This window comes from Panicum virgatum, chromosome 6K (genome assembly GCF_016808335.1).
Source record: "Panicum virgatum strain AP13 chromosome 6K, P.virgatum_v5, whole genome shotgun sequence".
Lineage (NCBI taxonomy): Eukaryota > Viridiplantae > Streptophyta > Magnoliopsida > Poales > Poaceae > Panicum > Panicum virgatum.
In genome coordinates, this window is record NC_053141.1 from 30,393,670 (window position 1) to 30,400,916 (window position 7,247).

Here is a 7,247-nt window from a genome sequence, read left to right on the forward strand (position 1 = left end):
TGTGTAATGCATGTTTTTTAGACTAGGTTTTGATACTTGCTTTTTGGCTTGCAAAACTCACCAAAAAACCATAGGGGTATATGTTGACAGCCAAAATTGGCAAATATCGAGGCCAACCGGTCTGACCGATCAGCCAACCGGTTAGACCGATCTGGGCCTATAGAATCTGAGTTGGTTTAGATTTGTAATTTCGGGTGCATTTTTAAACCGATTTGGAAAGGGTATAACCTCCCCAGCCTATAAAAATAAAGATTGCGGACGATTGAGGGTTTTATCTACAATCAACTCAAACAATTGTCATCTACTTTTTATTTCTCAAACTCTAGCTTTTTCAACCCTAACTTTGTCTTTCCTTTGTCTCTACGGCATTTGAGGGCGTCTTGAGTGTCTCCCAACCTCAGGACAGCCCTAGGTCCGCGAGATCCGAAGGCTCCCTCCCGAGCTCATTATTCTAGGTTTTTGCGGCGTCCCTTGAAAAAATGGTCTGGCCGATTGAGCCAGACAGTCTGATCGGTTGGCGCAGAGAACCTCACTGGTGTGGATCATTGTGATCCGTGCGCTCTAACACTTTATGTGTTGACCTAATCTATGTCAACAGACTCTTTTGGATATGACCAAATGAATCGGTCATTCCAGAGTCGTCCTTCCTCTCTACAGCGTCACCGATTGAGTCGGTGCTTCCTTTGATCAGCCTTACCGAATGAATCACTCAAACTAGATACTTCACCTTCCTCTACTCTTGATCACTACTTGAATCGGTGCTTCTTCTGTTCCATACTGAATGGATTGGTCAATTGCGTTGGTCTGTGTTCTGCACTTGTTTTGCTTCATTTCTTTGTGAGTCTTTTCATACTTGATCATTTGAATGGCTTCCATTACATCCTTAGTACCTAACAAACACCTTCAAAGATATATCTTAAGGCACACATTAGTCCCAGTACTTGTTTTGTTATTGAATCGCCAAAATCATAAACAATGGCTTAAAGGGCCATTTTTCTTACACCATGCTCTTGGGAGGGCTGCCACTGGGGAAGGGCCGACCACCGGGGAGAATTGGCGCGTTGTCGCCTATTTGCGTGGCTACAAGCGGGAGAGAAATGGTGTTGGTAGGGTTGCGATATAAATAGTTAAAGTTGATGTGATTCTCACATGATAGCCCAAAACCTTAGAGATGATTAGATATTTAAAGGGTTATTGCTCCTTATTCTGACATCTTCGTGATGATAGCCCTAACCTCAGAGATGATAGCACATAACCATAGAGATGATAGCCCATAATCAGAAGATAAATATCACATTATCTCTAACATGTAGTTAAAGTGTTATACAATATCTCATCATCGCCTCGTGTTATGGGACATGCATATGATAGCTGGCTGGCATCTCTATCTTCTGATTCTTACATCTTGATGATCCTTATTGCTACAATATTATAGATAGATGCCATAGCTAGCCTGATATATATCTTCCATGTTCCACAATACTGTATCTTAAGCATATCTTCGTGTCCCAAGTTACGCTATATATACATAGGTAGGTCAGGCTTCACCTTCCTCAAAAGCGCACAAACACATGTTATACCGAAGGTTTGCAATGTCGGCCTCCAATGATGGAAGTGACCCAAAGGGCAAATCTGTGGAGACTGCCATCAATATTGCTCCTCGTGTGCTCTTAGTTGATGATTCTCCATCTGATTGCGTTACTACATCCATCTACTTAAGGCGCCATGACGTTCTAGGTATTCACAATTTCCTATTATGAATTTCTATGTATTTTAACATGCAAAACAATCTTTGAAGACAGTTTTTTTTTCAAAGCTAGTACACTTAACAACTATATATGCTTTTGTGCCAACTTAAAATGCATTCTGTGGCACCTATATATCTATTTTGGATCAGAGACAACATGAACTGTAGCATCAACGAAGTTAGAACCATTATATTAGAACCATGTCTATAAATATTTTTTACATGTTACTACCTCCATCCTAAAATATAACAACCTTAGACTCAGTCAAATATTTTCATCTTTGACCAATAATATCTTCAAAAATAATTAATTTTAAATAGAAAAGGTTACATGTTTCGATAGTTGGTTTTATTGTGAATAAACTAATATCACTTTTATGTTGTCAATCTTTATGGATTCTTTTACCACCAACGTCAAAGTTTAGAAGGTTTGACTTGGAGGAATCCTAAAAATAGTGATATTTTGGAAAATATATTTATAATTCTCGGTCAGTCTTACTGACGTACATGTATCCCTAAGTTTTTTTGTGCTTGATTTATTTTCAGTGACTGTTGTTAAAGGCCCCAGGCAAGCCTTAGAAATCTTGAATTCGGTATGTTATTAGTTACCTTTATATCTCAACATCTGTTTGAAGTGAATTATATGCCTATGAACTATGCTAACGTTTGACCCTTACTCTGTATAAACTCTCGGCACAGGAACTTGTTGTGAACCTTGTTCTAATTTTGGATTGTATGCCTCATATGAATGGATATGATCTGCTAATGGAAATGAAGGTATACACCCATTTGAGAAAAATGTCTAAGCTTTAATTTTTTTTCATTGGATTTCTCTTTGTTTGCTGAAAAGTATTTTCTCACCATTATATTTTAAATTTTGTACATTGTTCAGTTTTGACCAAATATGTTATCTTTCGCCTAGAAATCACCAAAGTTAAACCACCTCCCTGTGGTGATTACCTCCGAGAACATAATCCCAGATAGGGTCAAAAAGTAAGTAAACAAGATCATTTGTAATTTTTATTGGTTGCATATTTGTTATATTAGTAGTCAAACCTGTATTTGTGCAGGTGCATGGATGGAGGAGCTAAGGATTACATCCAAAAGACTATCAACTCTTCTAATATTGCTAGCATTCTAAGCTACATTTGATGTAGAAAATAGAGGGTGTAAACAAATATGGAAAAAAAATTCCATACGGGGCTATCTGTTATGCATCCTATTTATCCATGTATAAGCCATAATATGTATTATCTCACTAAGGGTGTATTATCTCATAAGGTGTGTTTTCATTATTGGCTTGAACCGGTAACAAATAGATTCCATGCGGACTACTACTCCATCCGTTCCAAATTATGTTATTTGACTCTTTTGACCCCCACGTATTATTTCATAAAATCGTTTGACTTTTTTTACTCTAAATTTTGCGGTCACCTATAATTTGAAACAGAGGGAGTAGGAAATATCACCTCTGAACATTGGAGTTGGCACGAGCTGAAAGTCACCACAATTGTGACACACGTCACTTCTTGGTTAGGTGACACTCCATCTCTTCGTAACGAAATCTGCACTGAGCTCTAGCTAGATATTGGGCCACGTCGCCAAGTTTTACATGCCTACATCGATCGTGCCATCCATACTGGTTGTCTGGCTTATCATGATGCCTGCCTCCACGAACGCTCAGCTCAATCTGATAATGGTTTGGATCAAAACCGGTGTATGCAGTTTGGTTTCTTTCCATTTGGGCCTACATGGTTTGGTGCTAACTGGGCTGAAAAGTCTACTGGGCTGGTTCGGTTTGGATTGAGGATTAGAATGGGTTGGTGCGGTTAGGTCTGGTCTAGCTACTGGTTCGATCGTCTCATCCTCTCGTCACCCTTATCGGGCTCGGCGGCGGCGGCAACAGCAAGATCGGCGCCGTCACCTCATCGTCGTCGCCTTTATCAGCTCAAAAGCGGCGACAAGGTCGTCGCCGTTGTCTCATCCTCGTCGCCGTTATCGGCTCGGCGGCCGCGGCAAGGTCGGTGCCGCACCACCCGTCTCTCCTCCTTCCAAGCTCCCACCACCCAGAGGATGCCGCCACTAGCGTGCTCACCATCGTTGCGGCCCTATTCGGCTGAATCCGCTAGGTACGACATCCTCCTCTACTTCTCCCATCTATTGATTTGTTCCCTTATTGGGCTTTGTCAGAATTTCTCATGCTTTGCTAGCTTGGCACCCAAAAGACCACAATATTCAGAGTTAGCTTGCTAAATGATACAAACCCTGAATTCCAAGAACCAGGCTAGAAAATTTTGAGCACCGAATACCTTGCAATGCAGAGAGAGAGAGAGTCATGAGCATTCAGATCTAGAAAATTGATTTGTTAAACCCAAATGTTCAAACACTCCAATTGTTTGCCGTTTGCAGTTGTTTTTTTAGTCTGTATATCTATGCCGTCATTGCTACATGCACAAGTGTTTTCTGGACTTCTGTTCTGTAGCGCTTCCTATATCAGTTGCATTAATTGCTTTTTTTTTTGCTACCTCTCAACTGCCTGATGTGCTGGATAGTGGTAATATATCAATGCTTGGTTCATCAGGTCTTTTAACTGTCATAATCTGGCTAATAGATGGAAATGTTTTCAATTTGTATAGCACTATAGCAGTATAACAAAGTGGATTGCAACTTCTCCATAGACCAGATATACACTCTTGTACTTAGATAGATACCCTTGTTTTTCAGCTAAGATGCATATTTGGTCCTGGTCTAATTTTCAGCTTTGTTTCAATTGTTCCAATTCTAATTTTTCTAAGAGTAGCTTTGATATAGTTGTGCACAGTTTTCATTTTGGTGACAATCATATCTTATTATTAAGTAGGTAAACATGTCATCCACCACATCTGGTAGTTCAACAAATCATGATTCAATGGAGTTACTCACATCCGAAATGCCACGCCGCACAAGGTCCATTGTTTGGGAACACTATGAGCAAAACTTAGTTAATGTGGATGGTGATCTAAAGGCTGTTTGCAAGTACTGTGGAATACACTTGAACGCCAAGTCTGGAACTAGTAGTCTAAGAGATCATATTGCTAACGCTTGCCCAGCGATTGGTACTCCTATCAGACAAAAATTCAAAGCCACCCTCAATAAGCAATCCTTAGTAGAACCTTTTGTATTTGACCCTCAAATGTGTCATCAAGAGATGATCAAGTATATCATTCATGCTGAAATTCCTTTTCTCAAGTTTGAAGACCCTTACCTCCATTCATGGCTCAAGACCTTGCATCCAACTTTTAAAGTTAGGGGTCGTCAAACAATCCGTAATGATTGCTTGAAGTATGTAGAGATGAAAAAAGAGCTTCAAGTTGAACTCTAGAATTTGGATTCTCATGTTTGCTTGACATCGGATATTTGGACATCGTCACAGAACTTAGGATACATGGCTGTGACTGCTCACTACATTGATGCAGAGTTTAGGATAAAAAAATCATATGGTTCAAAGAACTAGAGTATCCTCACTCAGGCTATGCAATCGAAGAGGAGTTGTTGAGATGTCTAGCTAACTAGGAAATAAGAGAAAAGATCTTTACCTTGACATTAGACAACGCTAGCAAAAAAACACTTCTGCATGTGAGTTGTTAGTAGCAGATTGCAAGCATGATCTAATGCTTGGCGGAGAACATCTACATGTTAGATGTTGTGCTTACATACTTTACATCTTGGTTCAAGATGGGATGAGGATAATACATTCAGCAATCCAAAAAATTCATGAGCTACTAAAGCACATCGATTCTTCACCATCAAGGCTGCAAGTGTTCAATGCAATTGCAAATGGGAAAGGTCTTGCCTCAAGATTTGGTATTTATCTTTACATCCCAACCAGATGGAACTCGACATACAAAATGATTAGAGAAGCATTGTTATACAAGGCTGTTCTAAATACCTATGCTACTAAATTTGTGGAAGTTGGTCCCAGTGAAGAGGAGTGGATAAAAGCAGAAGCAATTTCCGAGTTCCTTAAAGCCTTTGAAGAACTTACCCTTGCTGTTTCAGCCCACAGGAAACCAACATCGCATAAGTTTTTTCTCCTGGTTCTTTGCATCATGTATGCACTGAAGGAGGACACAGCCTTGAAAACAACTAACTTGCTTCAAGAGTTGGCAGCAGCTATGTGTTCTAAGTTTTAGAAGTATTGGGACCTAGATGATGATAACCCTCAAAGTGAAGATATCCCTCGTAGAAGGAACAAAGAGATTGCATTTAACCTTGCACTAGTCATTGCCATCGTATTAGATCCAAGACAAAAAGCACTCTATTTGGATTTCTTTTTTCAGATGGTGTGCAAAAATGCAGATCAAATTGGTATGCGTGTGGACTTTGTCATGGTGTGGATGACAAGGTACTTCACATTGTATGAGCAACAACATTCAAGGGTAAGCATGAGGACACATGCTAGTGAAGTCTCCATTGTGGGATCACCGGTTCTCGGGAAAAGGAAGCTTGAAGCTGAGTCTGCTCAGTACAAATCACAAGCGAGGGTTGCACGGCCACCAAAATCTGAGATGGATGTCTACTAAGAAGAAGAGTCTAAGAATGATGTAAAAGGTTTCGATGTGCAAGCATGGTGGAAAAATAATTCAGAAAAATTTCATGTACTGTGTCATCTGAATCTGCCTTCAGTTGTGGGGGAAGGATTCTTGGAGACCGTAGAAGCTCACTGACTCCAGAAATGCTTCAGGCTCTTGTCTGCACAAAAGATTGGCTAGTTAAGACTAAAGTTCCTGAATTTTGTTCAGAAAGTGAAGGTATGGTATCTCTGTTCAGTTTTGTTAAACACATTTTGCTACTAAGTTATTTATAGCCTTTATTTTTGTGCTAATTAAATTTTTTACAGAGGTTTCAATGGAAGGAGGACTGACAAATGATCTATTGGAGTAGCAAGGCTGTTGTTCAGGCGGCACCGGAGGAAATAGACCTACAATATGTCTTAACTTATTTAATGTTATGCTGCTGTTGAAATCAACTTGTCGGTTTATTTCAGTGTCACGTGAACTTCATATGTACTTAATGGAACTAGTCTTGCATTTGTTAGTTTATTTGAGTGTCGTATGAACTATTGAACTGTGTGAACTTCATATGTACTTAATGGAACTAGTCTTGCATTTGTTAGTTTATTTGAGTGTCGTATGAACTATTGAACTGTATAGCTACTAATTTGGTTGCTGCCATACCTACTGCTGTAGTGTTGTACGGACGGACAAGGAGTAGTAGTGCTGTACGGACAAACAGGGATGGAAGTGTGAAACTGTGGGTTGGGAAGGTGGGCTGGTCCGGTTTGGTCTAAATAGTGCATGCAGTTTGGTTTGATTTGGTTTTGGAAGATAGCGAGTTGGAGTGGATTGGAGTGCTATAATATATATTATTGAAATGGGGCGGTCCAGTTATGGTCCAGTTGCCCAACCACTCATCTCATCATGTCGCTCGCGAGTCTCACGGGCCATCTCCTAGATGCTTC

General features: G+C 40.0%; 1 long non-coding RNA gene across 2 annotated transcripts; it reads left to right on the forward strand.

Annotated features, from left to right (window-relative positions):
* Positions 1-3,580: 3,580 nt before the first annotated feature.
* On the forward strand, positions 3,581-6,906 carry LOC120712185. 2 transcript variants are annotated; one of them, XR_005690746.1, is made up of 3 exons: positions 3,582-3,876; positions 4,608-6,537; positions 6,627-6,906. It is a non-coding gene; the product is annotated as an uncharacterized LOC120712185 (long non-coding RNA). The 2 variants fall into 2 exon arrangements; XR_005690745.1 differs by having other exon boundaries at positions 3,581-6,537.
* Positions 6,907-7,247: the final 341 nt, after the last annotated feature.